This window comes from Acomys minous, assembly GCF_964271855.1.
Source record: "Acomys minous genome assembly, chromosome: 1".
NCBI classification, from domain to species: domain Eukaryota; kingdom Metazoa; phylum Chordata; class Mammalia; order Rodentia; family Muridae; genus Acomys; species Acomys minous.
The window spans coordinates 147,339,413-147,362,684 of record NC_140483.1 but is presented as its reverse complement, the minus strand read 5'-3'; the positions used below and the strand labels follow the sequence as shown (position 1 = coordinate 147,362,684).

The following is a 23,272-nucleotide window of genomic DNA, read 5'->3' as shown; positions in this document are numbered from 1 at the left end:
CCCTCAGTCACAGTCATAGGGGAGGGGAGTAGGGGGAAAGTGGGAGAGAGAGAGGAATGGGAGGATACAAGGGATGGGATAACAATTGAGATGTAATATGAATAAATTAATAAATATATATATAAAAAAGAAAAAAGAAGAGAAGTACACAAATACTGCAGAATTGTCTCAGGAGCTTTGTGGAGTAAGGTGTATGGCTTATTGCATAGTGTTTCCTGAACAACAAAAAAATGACCACAAAACCCAGCAGCAGGATTTTCTTGTGAAATTATCAGATTCTTACTATACATAAGGGTAAGATTTTTTCCTTAAAAAAAGAAACTCTTTAACCAAAAGATGTCAAACAGTCTTTCCTATGTCTGCATAAGGCTGAGCCCACCGTAAACATTTACTTTGTCAGAATGCCTAAAACTAGCTCTGTTGGAGAAAGGAAAGATATTCAAAACTTGGTAACTTTTATATGATTCATGTATTGGCCATCAGAGGTAAGATTTTTATACCTTATCACTCTTGTCCAAAAATAGGACTGCGAGTATTAACTTCACAGTTCTGAAAGTATCAGTTATTATTCCTATCAGGAAGAAATGTCATCAGTGACATAGGGAAATATCTGGACCCAGAGTTAGAGAAAATAGCATGGTGTATGCAAGCTTTTAGTTATAATAGATTGACCGCTTATGGGGAGAGAGCTTCATTTTAGTGAACAGTTGACTATACCCATGAATATGTCATTATGAGAGTTGAATACAGAGGTCTTGAACATGCCAAATGAGATACTCTTTAATATTTTTGTGTGAGTCTGCATACCTGGAACCTGCCAATAATTGCCTACTCATGAGGCAATTCTGCAGTGTTTACGTACTTCTTTTCATAAGACTTACTGATTGTAATAACAGATTCTTCTCCTGACAGCTGCATTAAAATTTGCTTGGATTATTGACTGATGCTCTTCCTTCCCCCATAGAACTAGAGTGGAGTTGGAGCAGCAACTGGGATATTCTAAATAGATGCTTAGCTTTGTATAAGGTCAAACGACTCATTGGAGCTTTGTTTTAGCTGCAAGAGAAAAAAAGTTTTGGAGTTAGTAAGACATGAATCATATGTTCAATTAGACACCAACAAGGAATGCTTGTTCCTAAAGCTGCAGAATCTACCTGGCACCACTTGAGAGCTCTCTGATAATGACAACAAACTCCTTCTGGTGGCGCTTACACCGGAACAGGATGACAACATGCCGTCTCACAGGACTTGCACAAGGATTAAGTGGTGTAATGCCTTCAACATCTCACATAGTACACATAAATGAAATGAATCTGGGGGTATAAGAACAATTCCTGTCCCAAGCAGCAGCATTCTATTCATTTGAAATAATAAAGAAAGCGTCTCACCAGGTGTCCTCATTAGAGTGACATCATCTTTTAAACCCTGCATGGCAATCCCTGATGCACTGCCACTGTGATGTCCAGGGAAGACATGGCGACCTGGAAGTCCAGCTACTTCCTTAACATCATCCAACTTTTGGATGATTACCTAAAACGTTTCATTGTGGGAGCAGATAACGTGGGCTCCAGGCAGGTGCAGCAGATCTGCACATCCCTGAGAGAGAGGGCCACGGTGCTGATGGGCAGGAACACCATGATGCTCAAGGCCATCAGGGGCCACCTGGAAAACAACCTCGCTCTGGAGCAGCTGCTGCCTCACATACGGGGTAATGTGGGCTTTGTGTTCACCAAGGAGGAACTCACCGAGATTAGGGACATGCTGCTGGCCAATAAGGTGCCCGCTGCTGCCTGTGCTGGCGCCATCGCCCTATATGAGGTCACTGTGCCAACCCTGAAGAGTCTGCTCTCTGAGAAGACCTCATTGTTCTAGGCTTTGGGCTTCACCACTAAAATCTCCAGAGGTACCATTGAAATTCTGAGTCATGTGCAGCTGATAAAAATTGGAGACAAGAGCTGAGCTTCGTGGCGCACGCCTTTAATCCCAGCACTTGGGAGGCAGAGGCAGGCAGACCGCTGTGAGTTCGAGACCAGCCTGGTCTACAAAGTGAGTCCAGGACAGCCAAGGCTACACAGAGAAACCTTGTCTAGAGAAATAAAAAACCAAAACCAAACCCAAAAACAACAACAACTAAACAAACAAACAAACAAAAAAACCCACCAAAAGAAAACAAATGAACAAAAACAAAAACAAAAAAAAAAACAACAAAAAACTGGAGACAAAGTAAGAGCCAGCAAGGCCACACTGCTGAACATGCTCAACATCTCGCCCTTCTCCTTTGGCCTGGTCATCCAGCAGGTGTTTGACAACGGCAGTATTTATAAACCTGAAGTGCTTGACATCACCCAGCAGACTGCACTCTCGTTGTTTCCTAGAGAGTGTATGAAATGTTGCCAGTGTCTGTCTGCACATTGGTTACCCACTGGTTACCCAACTGTGCCTCAGTGCCACACTCTATCATCAGTGGGTACAAGAGGGTCCTGGCTTTGTCTGTGGAGACTGACTGCACCTTCCCTCTTGCTGAGAAGGTCAAGGCCTTTTTGGCTGATGCATCTGCATCTGTGGCTGCTGCCGCTGTGGCTGTAGCCCCCACTGTTGCTCCTGCGGCTCTAAGCGCAGCCAAGGCTAAAGCCAAAGAAGAATCTGAGAAATGAGACGGGGATCTGGGATTTGGTCTCTTTAACTAATCACCTCTCAAAGCAGCCAATTCAGCCAGCTTAATTTGAGAAACATGGAAATAAAGGCATACTTCTCTTTAAAAAAAAAAAAAAAGAAAAGAAATAGTAAAGAAAGCTTGCAAAAGATGGTGGTGTGACAACAAAAACAAACAAACAAAAAAACAAAAAGCAAAACCAACCAACCAACCAAAAAACCAAGGAAAAGCATCATAGGGCTTCCTTCTCGTATATGGTCAGAAACCTATGATGTCTGCACACAATTATAGTGACCCAGAATGTTAGGACCACTTGCACCTTACAGTCTTTTGTCATTTAAAGTTCTCTTTGGGAAATGTATTGATGCCTCTCTTTAATGGGTCAAAGTTTTCTCACCAGGAAATGTCCTCTTTTCCATTATTTTTTATAAGCAGCTGTTGAAGCATATCAAGGCCTAAATTTACACCAACTCCTCTCTGAAGTCTCCTTTTCACACAAAATCCACACAGCATGCATAGTAGCCATCAGAATCGAACCATGATGAAAATCTCATATCCCTTACTTATCAATCCTGTGAGATCTCAGCTTCTTGCGTAGAAATACTTAAAGCCCCTCTGTTCTCATGGAAGCATTAATAATCACGTCCCCACTGATGCAGGATCCACTACTTTAACCAGAGTACTCACTGTCTGTGAGTACACTACTGAAGGTGACCTGAAGGTCACTTCAATTCCTCTCCTTCTGTTTGTGGCCTGTATGTTTGTGTATGCATGTGTGCATGCTCAGCTGAGCATATGTGTGACTGTACAGGGGCATGTGTGTGCTTGTGGCTTTGAACATCAGAGATCAATCCCAGGTGTAAGTCTTTAGGTAGTACCCACCTTGGTGTCTGAAACAGGGTCACTCAGTGGCTTAGAGCTCACCAAGTAGGTAGGCTGGCTGGCAAGTAAGTACCAGGAACCCATCTGTCTCTGCCTTTTTTAGCACTGACCTTATACATTCAGGGCTTTGTATGGCTTGGTTAGGGTTGGGTTTTTGCTTGTTTGTTCATTTTTTAATGTGGAATTTGAAGGTCAAACTCAGGTCCCAGTGCTTACAAATCAAATCAAATGCTACAATTTATGTTTTTAATTGTATATGAGTGTTTTCCTGAATGTATGCTTGCTTGTCACATGCGCATCTGGTGCAGCTGGAGTCACAGATACTCATGAGCAGCCACTAGTCCTCTGCCAGAGAAGCATGAACTCTTACCCACGAAGCTCTGTCTCCAGCCTCCGGAGCTAGTTTCCTCCCACAACATCAAACACTCATTTCTCAAAGGCAGAATTTTAGTTTGGCTTAAAGAACCAGGCTCCACAATAATAGTCAGTCCGCATCCTGTGCATGTATTTGATCAAAGCTGCCTTATATGGGTTAAATCTATAAGCTAGCCTTTCAGATGTACCAATTCCAGTATCTCTTGACATCAGCTCACTTTGTGCCTCAACTCAGGGATGGCCTTGTGCCTCTCCCAAGATAATGTGGGCAATCTGGAAATATCCCTCAGGGCGACAGACCTGGAGAGCTCTGCCTACTTAGTAATGGCAAAGCTCTCGTTGGAGCTGTATTACTGTTTCTTGATCTTGAGTCATATGAGGAGATTCCTTGCTGATTGGTATCGAGAAGGTACAGCCTTCCTCATTTGGCAGAGCAGGTTTACTAGAAGTGATTAATAATGGATAAAAGATAGCAATTAAATGCAATGAAATGAATTACAACGTTGTGGCGAAATGAGTTTCGCCTTAATTTGGTGATCAATAATGGCCATTGGAATTCTCTTTAGCTTTATAATTTAACATTGCAACAAGCCTTTGTAACTAAACTAATTTATAAGAGACAATTGTTAGCACATGAAATATGTAGCTGTTCTAGATATTATGAGCATATGGTTTGTCTTCTCAGCTTCAGCCAGCTCTTGATTATGTTCCATAAATAGCCACGTTCAATTTTTTTGTCTTTTATTCTTAGATTTATTCCGAATGTCTCACACAGATGTAGCTTAATAAAAATCATAATATGGCCAACAGGGAGAAATTAACACAGACTGTTTGGAAGACTACCTGCAAAAATCCACCCATGCGAAATCTTAGGGTAGAGTAACAGCAAATGTCCTCATGCAGTAACAGTGAAAACAAATCTGCTTGCTCTGCTCCTTAAGCTTTGCTCCTTGATTTGTTTCTTTGCTGTGTCCATTTTATAAGTATATGTTAGACATAGTATTTTCTATGCCATATATACTTAAAATATTATTTATCCCATTGCCCAGCCAACAACTCTACCTGAATTCTCAGAGGCCTGAAGCCATCTGGGACTACCAAAGGCCATAAGGAACAACCAGAGCACTCCCAAAAGTGGTAAATTGCACCTGCTTCTCTGTGCTCCACTTTCAGAAGCCTGCCAACTCTAGGGACAACCAGAGGGCTAAAGCCAGGGAAATTTCACATGACAGCAAGCCCTGGACATCCTATGCAGCTGAAGCACAAGGAGATGGCCTTAAATTCAACCTTGTGACGGTGATAGAGGCCTTTAAAGAGGAAATGAATACATCCTTTCAATAAATACAGGAAAATAAAATCAAACAGGTGAAGGAAATGAGTGAAACTGTTCAAGACCTGAAAATGGAAATAGGAGTAGTAAAGAAATCACAAACTGAGAAAATCCTGGAGAAGGAAAAACCTAAGGAAGAGAACAGGAACTACAGACATGAGCATTGCCAGCAAAATACAAGAGACAGAAGAGAAAATCTCAAGTGTAGAAGCTATAATTGAAGAAATAATTACACCAAATAAATAAGAAATAAACAAAATGATAAATCTAAAAAGTTCTTGACACAACACATACAAACAATAAGCAGGATGAGAAAGTAACTAGGCAAGCAACATCCTTCACAATAGCCACAAATAATATAAAATATCTTGGTATAACCCTAACCAAGCAAGTTAAAGACCTGTATGACAAGAACTTCAAGTCTCTGAGAAAGCAATGGAAGAAGATATCAGAAGATGGGAAGATCTCCCATGCTCATGGATCAGTAGGCCATCTTACCAAAAGCAATCTACAGATCCTATGTAATCCCTATCAAAATACCTACACAATTCCTTAAAGACCTAGAAGGAACAGTGTATGGTATTGGCATAAAAACAGAGAGGTATATCAATGTAACTGAACCAAAGACCCAGAAATAAACCAATATACCTATGGACACTTGACAAAGAAGCCAAAATCATACAAGAGAAGAAGAAAGCATCTTTAACAAATGGTGCTGATCTAACTAGATATCTACATGTAGAAGAATGCAATAGATCCATATTTATCACCATGCACAAAACTCAAGTCCAAGTGGATCAAAGACCTCAATGTAAATCTAGATATACTAAATCTAATAGAGGAGAAAGTGGAGATTAACTTTGAACGCACAGATACAAAAGACAATTTCCTGAACAGAACACCAACAGCTCAGGTACTAAGATCAACAATTAATAAATGGGACCTCATGAAACTGAAAAAACTTCTGTAAGAGAAAGGACACCATCAATAGGACAAAACAGCAGCTTACATAATGGAAAAGGATCTTCCCTAAGCCTACATCCGACAGAGCTAACATACAAAATATGCAAAGAACTCCTGAGCATATACCCAAAAGATAGCAGCTTTATTTGTAATAGCCAGAATCTGGAAACAGTATAGATGTCCCTCAACTTATACGACATTTACATGATGGAATATTAATCAGCTATTAAAATCAAAGACATCATACAATTTTCAGGCAAATGAATGGAACTAGAAAAAAATCATCCTGAATGAAGTAACCCAGACCTAGAAAGACACACATGGTATGTGCTCACTTATAAATGGAAAATAGCCATAAAGTATAGGATAGCCATGTTATAATTCACAGACCAAAAGAAGATAAGTAACAAGGATGGCCCATGGGAGAATGCTTGAATTTTTCTCAGAAGGGGAAATAGAATAGACATCTGAAGAAGGTGTAGGGAGGGAACTGGGTGAGAGAGGGTGTGGGGAAGGACGCAAGGGTGAGGATTGGGTATGGGGAAGGGGAAGGTCTGGGGAAGAGAACAGCAATGAGTGTAGGTGCATCTCTGGAATGGACGTGACTCATGGTAGTTTATGGGAGGTGACCCTAGCTAAGCCTCCAAGCCGAAGGGAGTTCACTTCCTGTAAGACTTCCAGGGGTGGTGGTAGGGAACACCAGCCCATCCAAAAAACCTTCAGTCCAAAATTTGTCCTCCCAACAAACAATGCAGTGGTAATGATGGAGCAGAGATTGCAGAAATGGCAAACCAGTGGTTGGTTGAACTTGAGGCCCACACCATTGGGAGAGCTAATCCTTGTCACTATTAATGATATTCCACTATACTTACAGACAGCAGCCTAGCGTAACTATCTTCTGAGTTGCTTCATCCAGCAGCTGATGGAAGCCAATGCAGAAACCCACAGCCAACCAATAGGTAGAATTTGGGGACTCTTGCTGAAGGCTGTGGGGAAGGATAAAGTGAGTTGGAGGGGTTAAGGAACCCACAAGAAGACCTACAGAGCAAACTAACCTGGGCTGATGGGGGCTCACAGAGACTGAACTACCAAGCAAAAAGCATGCATGGGCTGGACCTAGGTCCTCTACACCTAGGTAGCAGATGTGCAAGTTGTTCTTCGTGTGGGTCCCCTAACAATGGGAATACAGGTTCTCAGATTCTATTGCCTGTCTTTGGATCTCTTCCCCGAGTTGGGTTATGTTGTCTGACCTCAGTGGGAGAGGATGTGCCTAGTCCTTCTGTGACTTGATGTCCCTGGGTGTGTTGGTGCCCATGCAGAGTGTCCCCTGAGGAGAATGCAGGAATGATGGTCTGAGGGTGGAACTGAGAGGAGAGGAGGGAGTAGGGATAGGAGCCAGCTGTAAAGTGAATAAAAGAATAAATAAAATATAAGTTATCTGAAATAGTTTATTTTAAGCCGTTTATATGGAAAAATCTAATATAGATTCAAGGAATAAAGTATGTAACTTATAAGTGGAAAATATAAAAATTCTTGCAAGTAAAATCTATAGTAGCTACACTGATGTGATAGAGCATTTTAAACCTTGCATTTTATGTAAAAGGATGTGAGGAAAATATTCAGTTATTCATTCTCTCACTACTCAAGGCTTTTCTGGGGAGTGATGGGTTGTAGAGTTGTTAGGGACAATTGTGGACCCCTCAGGGGCAAAACCTAGAGAGCAGAGTGCCTGTTTCTTGCAAAATATTGCATTTTGTATACCAATTCATCCAGTGTAGATAGGGTATAGTGACAGCAAGCAAAAAGGGAGATGTCTAAAGTGGTGGTAAAGTAGCCCTTTCAGCCATTCATGGACTCTGGGTGGCATGCAGAACATCCAAGTAGGAATCCGAGAGAGATCAGGGAAGTGAAGAAATTCTTGAGAAGCTGAGGGACCTAAATAGTCCTTGATTAGAATGACCAGGAGCAGCAACTCTGACTGTGTAAGTGAAGGCAAAGGCAAGTGCACCTCCTGGCAATGGTCCCCATGCAGGGAATCACCAGTTTTCATTATAGCCAAATAGCAAATGAGACCAATGCCAGAGATGCAAAGGGAGAGCCAAATCAACTAGAAGCCCATAGAGCACACAGCGGCATCTCTGAGACCAGATGCTCAGTTAGTCTACCCCTGGTCAGACATGGTGAGAAGGAGAAGGGGTATCCTGTCAGAGACTCGTCACTTTGAACTGAACTAAGTAGTGACTCTACAACTGGCTGAGTCCTGACTCAACAGTGAATTAAACGCCATTTAGACATGATAGGCAGGAAGTGCTGGTGGCACTGATGTATTTCAACTGTGGGATTCTTGCCTCCCATTCAGTTGGTCCTTCCACAACACTCAGATCTCATAATAGCTCTAACTAGACACTAGCTAAGTGATAATAAGCAGATACAAATACATCCCTTGGGGCATCTGTGTAAAGCAAGTAAATATTTGTCCTTGGTAGATACATTTCTGCATCTTTCTTCATTTTAGTAAGAATTTCATTCAGAGCACAGGTGGACATTGATTGCAAAGCATGTCACTCATCAGTTGATTTGGCCATCCTTGTCTGTGTAGGCAGGTACATATTTAGCACTGCTATGTGGATTTCAGGAGAAAGTCTTGACTGTGGTGGTCAAAGAGGTCAGACACATAGCAGTCATTTTAGCAGAGATTCTAGGAGGAAAAATGGTGCCTGGTGTGTCCAAGGTTTTCTATAGGCACACGGCTTCCTCTTGACTAGTTACTATCTGTTAAGACATACCGGCATAATCTTATAATCCATTTTATAAACTATAACTAACATGGTGTTTTGCAAGAGAGGTCATCTGTTTTTCTGCAAGTAATTCAGCTCCACCAAACATTAAACAAATTAAATTTTAGATCCTCAAACTTATTTGCAGTTTGCAAACACTTGCAAATCAAAGATGAGCTACAATAATAACATGTAGTAATAATTCAGTAGTATTATATTACTGGGTTTCATAAATATTTACAAAGTTATAACTTCATGGCAGTCACTTCTTCTAATAAACCTTACTTTTGAAAATAACTCACTACATGGAATGTTTTGATATTGGGTTTCAGTATACACACACATTTTGTGTGCTCAAGTAGACCTAATATTTGTTTTGGCTTTTCACAGTAAGTTGTCTACATATTTTTATTCAAATAATTTGATAATCACAACTTGATACTTTTGAGAATAGGGTCAACAAGAACACAGGAATTCAAATCAGAGGTATGGGCTGTCAGAAAAATATAAGTTTATGTTGAATTTGGGTCCAAGTAAGATTTTAAACTGGGCATGTCAATGTTTAGATTCATAACTTTCTTTCCATGTCTAGAACTCTAAGTCATGGCTCCAGTATGGCAGTAAAAATGTTAATCCTACAATTTCCAGTAGTAAAATCTGAACTTGGTGCTGTAACCAAAGTCTGTCATAGTTTTTCTTTTTTTCCTCTTCTCTTCTCTTCTCTTCTCTTCTCTTCTCTTCTCTTCTCTTCTCTTCTCTTCCCTTCCCTTCCCTTCCCTTCCCTTCCCTTCCCTTCTCTTCTCTTCTCTTCTCTTCTCTTCTCTTCTCTTCTCTTCTCCTCTGCTTTCACCACCTCCTCCTCCTCTTCCTTCTCCTTCTTCTTCTTCTTCTTCTTCTTCTTCTTCTTCTTCTTCTTCTTCTTCTTCTTCTTCTTCTTCTTCTTTCTCTCTCTCTCTCTCTCTCTCTCTCTCTCTCTCTCTCTCTCTCTCTCTCTCTGGTTTTTGACATAGGGTTTCTCTGAGTAGCCCATGCTGTCCTGGAATTCACTCTGTAGAACAAGTTGGCTCTGTCTCCCAAGTTCTGGGATTAAATGTGTGTGCCACCACCACCCAAAATAAATTCTTAATGAAAGTCACTCTTATAAAGCTGAAGTTTCAGATTTTATAGATCACTAAATGATGAGTTACTTACTCCATTATATATCTCCGCACTGCCCACAATCCATATCTTGTACTTGTATTTTATCTTATTTATCATTTTAACATGAACATATTAGAAAGGTTTCTTTTTTAATATAGCCACTCCCTTTATCAGTGTCCATTAATTATATAAAATAATGGACTGCATTGTGACATTTCATACATGTCAATTATATACTTTGATCACACTCACCCCTCTCATTATCCTTTCTTGTCCTCTGTCTAGTCTTTTACTGTATGGTCAATTCATTGTGACCTAAGGTCAGGAACCAAGACATTAATTCATTACATTTTTACATGTATAATAAAAAAGCAATTCTGGAAGGCATTTTGGAATTGAAATATTGCTAATTGTGATAAGTAGCACATGAATTAGAAACCCTTAAGCTGAAAGTACAATATGAAGGACGCAAAATAGACAGTGTCATATGTTCGACATAGTTAATACTCAGCATGGAGCTATCAAATGGATGTTTCAGGAAGTTTCATATGTCTGTTTCCATAGTAACAGAAAAGTGTCCTTTCCAAAGGCAGATATGCCTCCAACAAAAGTGAGCTGATACACAATATTCTAAATATAGAGGGGGCCAAACAGAATTTGGATGCCGTGACCTGGAGTAACCCTTCTGTGACTTCTGACAGGTCACATACTCCTCCTGGGTCTCAGTTGTAAGATATGTAAATGACATATAGAGTATTAGAATGTGTGATCTATTCCTTCATATGTGTTTGTTGTATATCATAAAGTAAATGCTTTCCTAACCACAGGAAGCTGTTGCCTCACTTTAAATGACCCTGAATGTTCCGTATGTCTGAGTCAGCATAGAAATGAGGATTATAAGCAGACGTGACATGAACATAATACCAGCCTTTACAATAATAATTATGTCCATACTTGCATAAGACTCTGGCCCTAGTTTATAAATGCCATGGTGCTGAGAGAGCAGGGGCTTTGTCTGCTTACTCATTACCGTACCTGTCACTGCTGTATCCCCTGTGAATATCCCAGTCCCAACACATTATACACATATAGGAAAATATGTATAAGCTAATGAATGCCTGTATTTGTGATCTACATAACTTCCAGGAACACATACTGGATTCCCAACACCTTTTATTGTAGTTGGCACATGGAAATAATGAATAAGCATTTGTTATATGAATGGTAAATGTCTTCTCCATGAATAAGGATACCTAGTTATAAAGAAGCTTCCACTGCAGCTTAATAAAGTGGAACTCAATACAACAACAACAACAACAACTACCACCACCACCACCAACAACAACAACAACCACCACCACCAATAATAATAATTCTGCTGGCCCTATCAGAAATCATTATTTTACCCCAGAAAATACAAAATAATAGCCTTAGAAAACTAGATGTAATGACTTTGTGATATTTTATTGCTTTGTGGTGAGAGGGGATAAAGTTGAATAACAAACCTGTAGGCCAATTGGAAGGAGGCTCTGGGCAGGGAGCCTTGGAGGACATGCAAACACAGACAGGTGAAGAAAAGAAGAAAGGCATTCAAGGTGGAAGAAACGCTTCCTGGCCTAGGAAATGAGATTATAAGTCGCTTCAGGTCTCCTCGGATTTCTAATTACAGTAGATCATTTAGCAACTGGTAACAGCTTGGAAAATCTAATATATGGGTTCTAAGCTAGATGATGTTAAGTCTCTCAGTAATTAACTAGGCTGTGGTGGTTAATTCCAGAGGGAAGCCTAATTGAGAATCCATTTAGCTGACTTGACTTGCACTTAAGTTTGAAAATAGCACAGCAATGACAGAATCAGAGCAGTGTTCTGAAAAGAAAAAGCAACTATTAATTGAATATATTTCTTTAAATTTTAAGACAAATGTACTGTTAAGGAAAGCTGACCATAACAAACAGAAGGTGATATATTTTGCTGTTGTAGGCATCTATCTGCCACCAGCATAGATGCATACCCATGTCCCTGTAGATACATGCAGTGTACATTCTGAATGTCTGAGTTTGCAGGTTCAGTGGTGGAATGGAGATGTAGGAAAAAATGTTCTGAGAGCATTTTTCTCTCTCCAACCTTAACTTCAACTCTCTGGTTTTTACTGTGCTGTTGTGTGACCCATGACGGCTTATGAAGGTTTTTAAGCTGCTCACTCTGGCACAGCCAAACAAGGCAGGCACCAAGTTTAAACACCTCTGGCCTGAGCAGACACGGGGCATTAGTTCATTCACTATGATCATCATAATCTTTGTTTTGCTTTTATTTCGTGTTCTGCACTGAAGTACACCGCACTGCCCTCCCCCTCCCCCAGATAAAGAGTGACTACATTTGCACCTCTCTGTCCACTATCTTCTGAGCCTACCAAATCCTGGCCCATCACACATTCTGGGGGACGTTTGTATAAATTATGAACACGATTGCAAGGAAACACATGTCAGCATATACGGGGAAGTTCTCAGAGTTAGGTACAGACACGCCACACCACAACTTGCTTTGCTTCTCACAAGGCGGCTTTCTAAAACTACCTTCCACTTTTCTTTTTCCCTTGCAGCTTTTCCTTTTTCTGCTTCCTGGTTGTCACTTTCAAGGATCATTTCTTCCAGGAGAATTATTGCTCCCTTTGCCAGCCCTTCTCTCCGGTTAGGCATCATTTAGGCCACCCACATTTCCACGTGTCCTCATGGTCTTCTTTTTTCTCTGTAGATAATTCCTTCATAAGACATGCCAGGCCAAAAGCTTTTTAATTCTTTGATAATTCCATAAATGCACGTATGGAGCTTTGAGTATTTTCACCCCTCCCCATCATGAATACTTCTCATTCTCCCTTTTTCCTGATAAAAATCAATCACTCTTCCTAGCAGGCCTCCTTCAACTTTGATAGCTTTATTCTGTAGGGTTTTATTTTGACCCACTGTGTTTGATTACAATTACTTTATAGTAGAAAGGTCTATGGAAAATTTTGTGAGAGAAAAATCACAAATGATCCTACATAGCTGTGGACTCTACCAGCTATACTAAATGACATGCCTAGCCTGGAGTGACCATGGGTACAACAGTGACATGGCTGTAATGAAAGTTTTGGTTTCTTTAAAAAATAAAAAACCAGTTAAATGATGTGAATCTGTTTTTGTTTTAATCCCACGTGCAGGACAAGAGGCTGCTTCTCAGCAAGTGATTATGATTTGCCTCATGGATTACCAGGGGTGTGATCTTTGCCAGCTACAGATAAATGTGACTCTGGGGACTCTGGAGAGGATATAAACGGGACAGTGCCAAGAGACCCTGAGGAGGCTGCTGCTACCCCTCTGCTGCTGTGGTTGCTGTTGCGTTGGCTGCTGCTGGATTGCTAGTTTGGTGGATATTCTGACAGTGAAGATTGGACTTGTCCCAAGGAACCCATTGTCCGTAATCAGTGGGAGGTGGCCTATAGAGGTCTACGCCCCCTTTGCCCTCTAACCTTCTTTCTCTCCTACCCAGTGTTAGGGGGTCAGAAGGGATAAGAGTGGAATAGGGGTTGGAAGGGATGGAGAGGTATAAGAACCCAACTACGTAGCTATTAAAAAACAAAGCCAGCACCAACTACTGCCAATCGCATCCGAGAGCTGTTCTGTAGGAAGGAACTGGTGTCTGGTTACATCTTATTCTGTACAACTGCAAGGGAACACATGTCAGCGTACAGCGTACAGGAGAAGGTTCTAAGGAAGATACTGTTTTTCAGCACATATATAAATATAATGTACTGCAACTGCTTTGCACTAGTATATGGTTGAAAAGTTCATAGGCCCCATGAAGGAACCTACTATTGTTGTTTTACTAAATTGATATTGCACCAAAAGATTTTTTTTCCCCCGCAGAGTTTCTTTAGATTTTCCTCCAAAACTCAGGCTTCTCTGTATGATGTTTATCTCTATTTTCACTAGGAACTATTATGAAACATTGTCTTTTGTTCTACCATATGCCTCTTTCCCAGTCACCTTCAGAATATAGCTTTATAATTATAATAAAATAAATTTAATTAAAGCTAAATAAAAAACACAGTCCTTATCTGTAACCCCTTCTACAATTACAAACTAACAAATTGCACTTTTTTTCTTTTTCTTTCTTTCTTTCTTTCTTTCTTTCTCTCTTTTTTACATATTCATTTATTTTATTATACATATATACAATAAACTACCTACAGCAAGGAGAACCATGAAACAATCAAGAATTATATAAATGTTACACTCATAGTGTTTTGGCTTTTTGTATTTGACTGTCTTGAAAAAAAAAAACATCTTTCCTATCTTGGTGCATCTAAAATTCTGAATGTAAATCAATATCTATCATATCTTGTCATTTTCAACTTAAAACATCTATCTAGACCTAAAAACATCTTAATCCCTAAATAACTAAGTTTATTTATAAAACTAAACTATCTAGTCTTCAACGCCATCAGAGACTTGAGAAGGAATAAAGTTAATTACCTGAGTATACAGGAAGTACAGGTTAGCAGCTTCCAAAACCAGAACATGACAGAGACAGCTTACTGCCTGAACAGTCACCCAAAATTCTCAATAATGCTGGAGCATCATCTTCACCCTTCAGGCCCGGTATATCTGACAGACATATTTGTGAGGCAGGAACTATTAAGGACTTGCTTGCCCTGTCTTGGCAGAGTTTGGCTTTCAACTCTGCCTGCATCCAAGCTTGCCCATTTTAAAGCAGAATTCTGTCTGTGGTAGAAATGGGAATATTTTGCCCAGGGGCTTGTTTGCCACATTTGAAGCTATCTCCATAAGGAGGTTCTTTGATGTTCTTTATCTTCTTTGAGGTAGGCTTGGTGTTGCCAAGAGTTAACCTGTCTCATTATCAGTAAATCTTTAAAATAATAAAAACATCTTTAAATGCCAATTCTGCATGTCTTTGAGATTTTTTAAACCTTATCCAACTAATTTTACCTTATCTATCTATAGAACCATATCTATATGTTATACCTAGGATGTACATTCTTATGATAAAAATACACTAGTAACTGACATGACCATGATTTGATCAACTAACATTTAACTTGTATAATTTACTTATCCTAAACAGCCTGCAATAGAACTTTCAAAGTATTGGAAGTAAACCTTGTATTACAGTTGAGTTGTATGGGTATAATATCACATATTAGAGTAGAAATAAATATACCAATTTATCTAAAATTTAACTTATTTTGTATCTATATACAAAATTCTATACTAGTGAATTTAAAATAACCTTGTGCGTAACAATTAAGGCATTAAGTTGAGGAGTAGATTCACTAATCGACTTTTTGCTCTATCGTCAACCTAAGAATGAAAGATAAAGGAAAAGAGAGACATCCCTGAGTCCAAGCTTGTTTTCTCTCTAAATAAGAACAACAATAACTGATAACCAATTCCCATTGAAAATAACCCTCTATAGCACAAGAAAGCAACCAAAAACCCACTCAAACCCCCTAAAGGGAAATGAGGTGCCATTCTCGTAAGGTTTCTTCTGGTGAATAAAACATTTGTAGGGGCCCAAATAAAATTGGAAAAATAATATTAAACAAGCTAGAAATGGAATGGAAAGGAAACTCCCAAGAACTGGACAGGCGGTAGCTACAGCCCAAGCCAAAACAAGGCAAACAGAATGTCAGCAAGAAGTGCCCATGTGCCTGGTGTTCACAGATATTCTCTGCAGAATTTATATATTCATACAAGTACTGTATCCCATTCTTTCCAAATTTCCCATGAAGTGCTTCACCCTGCCAATCTGAAACTGTGAAGGAGGGAGAGCCTGAGACGTATGCTTCCCGCTTAGCTGTGTTGCCACAACACAAACCCATCACTCGATCCACTTAGCTAGCAAATTCTGTTCTGTTATCTGCTTCATTTCTGGAGTACTCCATTGGTGTGGCTATTTTTATATCAACTTGACACACACTATAGTCATTTCCAAAAAGGGAATCTCATTAAGAAAATGTCTCCATAAAATCCAACTGTAGGAAAGAAACCCTGTAAGGGTTTTGTTTGTTTGTTTGTTTGTTCGTTTGTTTGTGATTGATATAAGAAGGGCCAGCTCATCAAGACTGGTGTCACCTTATGCTAGAAGTCATGCGTTCTATAACAAAGCATGCTGAGACATTCAGGAGGAGCAAGCCAGTAAGCAGCAGCTCTCCATGGCCTCTGCTTGAGTTTCTGCTGTCAGTCTCCTCCTTGCTTGAGTTCCTATCTTGGCTTCCCTCACTGGACTGAGATTCAGCATATGTAACCCTTACCTCACTAAGCTGCTTTTGGTCATAGAGTCTCATTAACCACAAGAGTTGCCTCAACTAATAACACCCAAGTCAATGTTAAACTCCCCCTTTCATGAACGATAATCTTTTCCCTTGTTTAATTTTTATTTATTCTATCTTACATCTATGAATATGTCTATCATGTCACATCACTTTTACAGCCAAAATGAAGTCCAAAAGTGTTACAAATTCATATACTGGTTCCATATCACCCACAAAATTAGATCTAATTTCTTTTTCTTTTTCTTTTTTTTAAAGACGTATTTATTTATTACGTATACAGTGCTCTGTCTGCATGTACACCCACTGGACAGAAGAGGGCACCAGATCTCATTACAGATGGCTGTGAGCCACCATGTGGTTGCTGGGAATTGAACTCAGGACCATCAGAAGAGCAGCCAATACTCTTAACCTCTGAGCCAGCTCTCCAGCCCCTAGATCTAATTTCTTAAGCCAGATGGAAAGGCCTTTTTAGACCTGTTGTCTACCTGCCTCTCAGGTCTCAGGTGCATCATTGTTCTTGGCTTGAACTTCAACTTAGTGAGGGCCTGTCCCCAAAACAAACTCACTGAAAATAAGTGAATCCAAAGGCATACACAATGGAATGACATTTAAATTCAATAAGAAAGAGCCTTTAGGAAAGTCCCTAATATTTGATAATCAATGCACTTTAAAATAATTCTCCAGCAGCTGCAGTATCAAACTGAATTAACATTACGTAAATCTCCCAGCAAACATAGTCTAGGATAACTAGGAGGAAGAAAAGAGGAAAACACATGACATCCTACTTTGTGTCAGTCAAGGAGATCTGTCAGGAAGATGTTGCCTCCTTTCAGTATGTTTTTTTCTAAATCTTCTCTTTTGAAAGCTTTCAAAAAGATAAGAAAATTAGAACTCTGACAAAATTATAAAGGTTGTTCTTTCTATGAAGATATAATAGCATTACATAAAATTTACATTTTCTGAAATTCTTGCATTAAAATAAATTTGCTCACCCAAGAATAGTAGCTGAAAAGTATGACTTATAACAATTGAATAACTTTGTCAGAATTATAATAAATAAAAGAAAATATATTTCATTTAAGCTAGCCATGAATGGTTAGAAAATATATTGAAACAAAAAAACTAATTTTCAATCTTTATAGCAAATACCTAAAAATAAACTTAACAAGAACTATAAGTTTTATGAAGAAAACAATGAAGCTCCCTTGAGTTTCATACAGGGAAATTTGAATAAGTGACTCTATGACATTCCTGCAAATGACAGTAGCTCTTGAAACACTGTCAGTTCTTTTCATTGTGATTAATAAGTTCAATGTAATTTTGCTGAAAATCTGAAGGAAACAGTTAAAGACCTTCACAAATCCATTTAAGTACTTATTTGGAAACCTAAGTGGAAAATAATGAATATGTAAATTTTGAAAAGGAAGAATTATTACAGGGACTAAAACTTTTCAAATAGTTTTAAATGTCTCATAGAGATAAAAATATAATTAAAACACCATAGAAATTGAGTGAAATACTAATGTAATAAAACCACTCCAAAAGAATAAACTAAGTAGAAAAAACAAAAGCTAAAGACAGCGTTCTAAGTTATGAGAGGAAGACTTTAAACCTTGAAGAAGCCTCTCTATGGAGAAAGAAAATAAAGTAAGATTCGCTTTCATTCTCCCCAGAATTTATCCCAAGTAAGTGAAAGGACTATATGTTTTGAAGACTGTAATTTAGGGTTTCCAACCAGAGAAGATATTGAAAGTGCTAAAAATGCTGATGCCCAGGATAGCCCTTCCCAGGAAAGACTGACCCAGTTCAACTTTGTGACGTGTCAGTGAGAAGTAGTGAAATAAGTGAAAAGGCCAGGTGTTAACAATGGCTAACTATGTAACATATTAGTGTATTTCATTCTATAGTAATTCAGATGATGAAGTAATTTTACCAAGTGACTGATTTTTTAAAAGAAATTGTTATTTTTAAGATTTATTTATTTATTATGTATATAGCATGCTGCCTGCATTTGAGCTAGAAAAGGGCACCAGATCACACTACAGATGGTTGTGAGCCACCATGTGGCTGCTGGGAATTGAACTCATGACCTTTGGAAGAGCTTACAGCGCTCTTAACCTCTGAGCCAGCTCTCCAGCCCAGTAACTGATTTTTTTAAGTGTAAGAAATATGACTTTAGGTATATTCCAAGGAGTGGAATAGCTGGGTCTTGAGGAAGCCCTATTCCCAGTTTTCTGAGACAGCACCAGATGGATTTCCAAAGTGGCTGTACTAGTTTGCATTCCCACCAGCAATGAAGGAGTGTTCCTCTCTCTCCACATCCTTGCCAGCATGTAGTATCACTTGAATTTTTTATCTTAGTCATTCTGATGGGTATAAGATGGAATCTCAGAGTTGTTTTGATTGCATTTCCCTGATGACTAAGGAGGTTGAGCATTTCTTTAAGTGTTTCTCAGCCATTTGATATTCCTCTGTTGAGAATTTGCTCAACCATGTTCATAGCAGCCTTATTCATAATAGCCAGAACATGGAAACAGCCTAAGTGTCCCTCAGTAGAAGAATGGATAAAGAAACTGTGGTACATATACACTCTGGAATACTACTCAGCTATTAAAAAGAAGGAATTCCCGAAATTTGTGGACAAATGGATTGAGCTAGGAATGATCTGAGTTAACCCAGCAGCAGAAAGACTCAAATGGTATATACTCACTTATATCTGCATACTAGCCCAAGGGGCATGTCCCATGAAAGCCTTCACTTACCAGGAAACTGGGACAGAGGGGAGGACATCCTATTGGGACTCTAGATGAGAGAAGCATGGGAGAATAGCAAAGTTGAAGGATCCAGAGGGTCCTAGAAACCTACAAGGAGAAAATTATGATAGGCAGATTTGGGCCCAGGGGTCCCGCTCAAACTAAGGTACCAGCTGAGGACAACACAGGCGGTAAACTTTAAACCCCTACCCATATCTAGCCAATGGACAGAACATTCTCCACAATTGAGTGGGGTATGACTTTCACACGAACTCTGGTGCCTCATATTTGACCATGTCCTCTGGAGGGGGAGACCTGGTGGCACTCAGAGGAAGGATAGCAGGCTACAAGAAGAGACTTGATACCCTATGAGCATATACAGGGGGAGGAAATCCCCCTCAGGAACAGTCATAGGGGAGGGGAATAAGGAGAAAATGGGAGGGAGGGAAGAATGGGAGGATACAAGGGATGGGATAACCATTGAGATATAACAAGAATAAATTAATAAAAAATTAAAAAAAAAGAAATATGACTTTAGTTAGAACTGGAAATGGGTTATATCATTCAGGGCCCAGTAGGCTAGAGATCTTTAATATGAAGCATGATTAAGTATAATTGGGTTCAGATGTTAGTCTGGAATCAGTTAAAACAACACTAGATGCTAAACTGACTGAGGAACAGTCTCTCTTCCTAGATCTAAAACAGGGGATTGGGATTCGGGGAAGGAGTCTATTGTATTGCTGATGCAAGCTTGCTGGGAAGGGGAGGGTGGGGAGAAGCATCTGTGAGTAAGCTACATTCATGGAACTTTGTATATATCTATCCTCTGAATTAAAAAAAAAAATAGACATAAACATCTGCTGATCCTAAATGACAGTTTTCTCACCAAACAAAGACTAGAAAGAAGCTACGATCTGCTGCATCTTTGTTAAATGTCCCATTGTTTTTCTGTTTAGCTTTAAGACCCCTGTGATGATCAGGTACATTTGAGGCTGATGGCTCCAAATGCATGTTCTTCAGGCCTCTCCCTTCTGTTTAAGAAGAGATGAAAAGGACATCAAGAGTAAGAATTAGTGGACAGTGAGGATGAAATAAAGATCACCTTGCACAGTTGCCATCCAGTAGTAAAGATACTGTACATAAAAATTAAAGAAGCTCAATTGGATAATAAAGTTTTAAAAATATCAGTTGTCTAAGTTTCTAGTTCTGGGCAGTTTGTTCCTCTGTCTTTTGTTTGTGGGAAGGAAGGAGTTAAGATGGGGTCTCTTATGGACTAGGATGGCCTTGAACTCATGCTCTGTAGAAAGGATATCCAGGAACACCAATATTCCTACCTGAGCCTATTAAGGACTTGGGTTATAAGTGTGCTCCAACATCTCAATTTTCCATTTCCGATTCTTAGCAGTGTAATATTTCTAAGTATTAGACAGAATTTCAGAAGTCATGCAGAGTTTGTTTAGATGAAGTTTGCACTGTTTGCAGGGCCTCCCATTTTTCATCTAGTGATCAAGACTTTAATGATATCCTGGAGTTGGAAAAATATTCTCATAGATGTAATTTTAGAATTACCCCTTCCCTTAGTCATCTAAATGAGCTAACATCTGAGGAGCGTTTAGCACTGGGAGATCACCAGGGAGCATAAAACTAAAAAATGCAAAATAAGTATCTTCTCTGCCTGAATTGATTGATCTAATCAGAAGCATGTTGTGGCTGAAGCCATGATTACTGTGATGCACCCATGGGGAAACGGAAGCCTTTGTTTGCCTTGTAATAAACATTATCACAGGATTTATTGTCAGACGACTAGCATTTCCAAAACGCTGCATTAAAATTAACAAAAAGCCATAACCAGGGAGTTGGAAAATGAAGATCAAATACTAAGCAAACAAAATAGTGTTATGATATAACCCTTAGGAGACCACAATGACCAATGTGGGCTTAGAACTTATGAAATGACAGGCATGGTGACTAATGTGTCATCTCCTCTTGGAAAGCTAGGGAGCCAGTTCTGTTATTATCCTCATTTTATGGGTGACAAGAACAAGGGTGGAGCCAGGAAAGAAACAGCAGGTCTTGAATTCAAACTCTGATTTCCCCCACCATCAGAGCAATGGTTAGCCCCTGGCATGTGACTATTCTGATATGTGTTCGATCATTCTAATTTAAAATGAAAAATTGTCCCTTTTATGAAAAAACATATAAACAGAAGACATGAAGATAATCAATATGGTGTCATTTTCTTCTAGCATTTTATATACGTAAATACATACTTTCTATATAGTTGAGGTGACACTTCATAGAATCTGTTTGAACTCCTTAACTTAATACCTCAAGTATTTCTCATCGGCAAATGACAACCCAAGCCCTATAGAAGAAGCTAAGTTACTGAATGTCTAGTGTTTTAGATGCTGTTGTTCTTGGTCAGCTCTGTGGTTTACAGCTTATTTATAATTTTTGAATTTCATACATGCTTATGTATATTTTTATCTTTATATTCATCTATAAATGTCATTATAGCAATGGACAGTAAAATTATGGCACAGGAAAAACTTATGAAAAATTAGCACCCAGAAAAACTGCACTAATTTCCAGAATTTGTGAGAGGGCACATGGTGAGAAGGTCTTTGTGCTTTTTTGATAGGTATGCCAAGAAGGCCTTGTAGCCACCACATTCCACGCATGCATGCTTCGTGTGTGCCAGACAGGCACTCTACCAAGTGAGCTACATCGCTAGCCAGACAGGATACATAATAGCTCTGGATGTGGCCTACTTTAACATACATAAGAGAAATGTATTATAGTCTTCTTGCCTTACTTTTAACTTTTTCTTCTTTTCCTGTTAAGTATATTTCACTTTGAGAATCTAAACAGATCCTAGTTAACTCAAACACAAAAGAACTTAAAAACAAACCCAAAAAAACTAGGTAGTTTATAACTTCAAAAACACAGTCTCCACTGAATGGTGGTTCTAGAAATGCAGGGAGCAAGACCTACCGGAGAATTTCTCCTGGGGCTTCTGTTTGACCAGCTTGGTCTGGACTCTTCCTTGCAGAACTTTACTGTCCTACTTCCAGGACAGTTATAGTTCCAGCCAGACCCATGGCGTAGGAGTTGCCCCTCTCCAAAATGAAATACAAGCCCAAAATAGCAGATGTCTATTGAAGACCTTCTAATGAAGAAAAATTTCCCCGAGTGTAGCTGTTGGCTGCTAATGTGTCTCCTCTCAATTACTGTGACTTTCCTGCCCTTCCCTCCACTACCAACCATCTTCTTATCTCACGTCTCTCTCTTTGTGCATCAGACAGGACCTATGCACCAGGATTTGCTTCATATTTGTTGTAAATCTCCAGTTTGACATTGCTGTAAATGTTTATATATGATGTGGGAGCTCATTTAAATCTTTTGTTGTCCAGTTAAGTAAGCAAGCTGCCTTGGTGATTGTTTCTGCTCTGCTCTTGTCTTAAGAGCTCTCCTAATGATCCACCCACAGGTACTACCACAGCCTCTACCTTTGTGGCTTATTGTTTGTATGTTCCTGTGCTTTACCTTGCTTTGCCCTTTACCTGAGTCTCACTGGTCAGCGCTAGTCCTTCAGCTGCCTTGTACTCTAATTCTGTCAACAAGCTCCTTGATAGTTCCTCTTGTAGGATGGTACACTCTCATTCTCAAATATTCACAGTCATTCTTTGGGCATTTTATTGCTTAATACTTAGACAAGCCTCTCAGGATCCTGGTAGTGTCTCATGTTGTATGAGGCCATGTGGTAGCCCGGGAACACAACCCTTTGTGTTAACATCTATGCTATTGTCCCATCCACTCACCTGATCTTCGTTGCTTTCTTCCTGTGAAGACTTAGCCCTACCTCTGCTCTCCTCGGCAGAAGTTTCGAGGCAACAGACTGGTCACTGCTTGAATCACGGGTAGAATTTAAGTACTTAACACATTGAGGAGATCCAAATAGCAAATCCTTAAAAATCTCAGGGTTTGTTTCTGTATTTTTTTTTCACTTTTATAACTTATTTACATTACATACAGATTGCTATGTTTTTAACCTCTTACTAAGCAAAT

At 39.4% G+C, this 23,272-nt stretch overlaps 1 pseudogene across 1 annotated transcript; it reads left to right on the top strand.

Annotated features, from left to right (window-relative positions):
- The first annotated feature begins 1,458 nt into the window (after positions 1 to 1,458).
- Positions 1,459 to 2,742, top strand: LOC311596719 (large ribosomal subunit protein uL10-like; annotated as a pseudogene). Its single transcript has 2 exons — positions 1,459 to 1,964; positions 2,235 to 2,742. The product of its transcript is annotated as a large ribosomal subunit protein uL10-like (transcript).
- Positions 2,743 to 23,272: the final 20,530 nt, after the last annotated feature.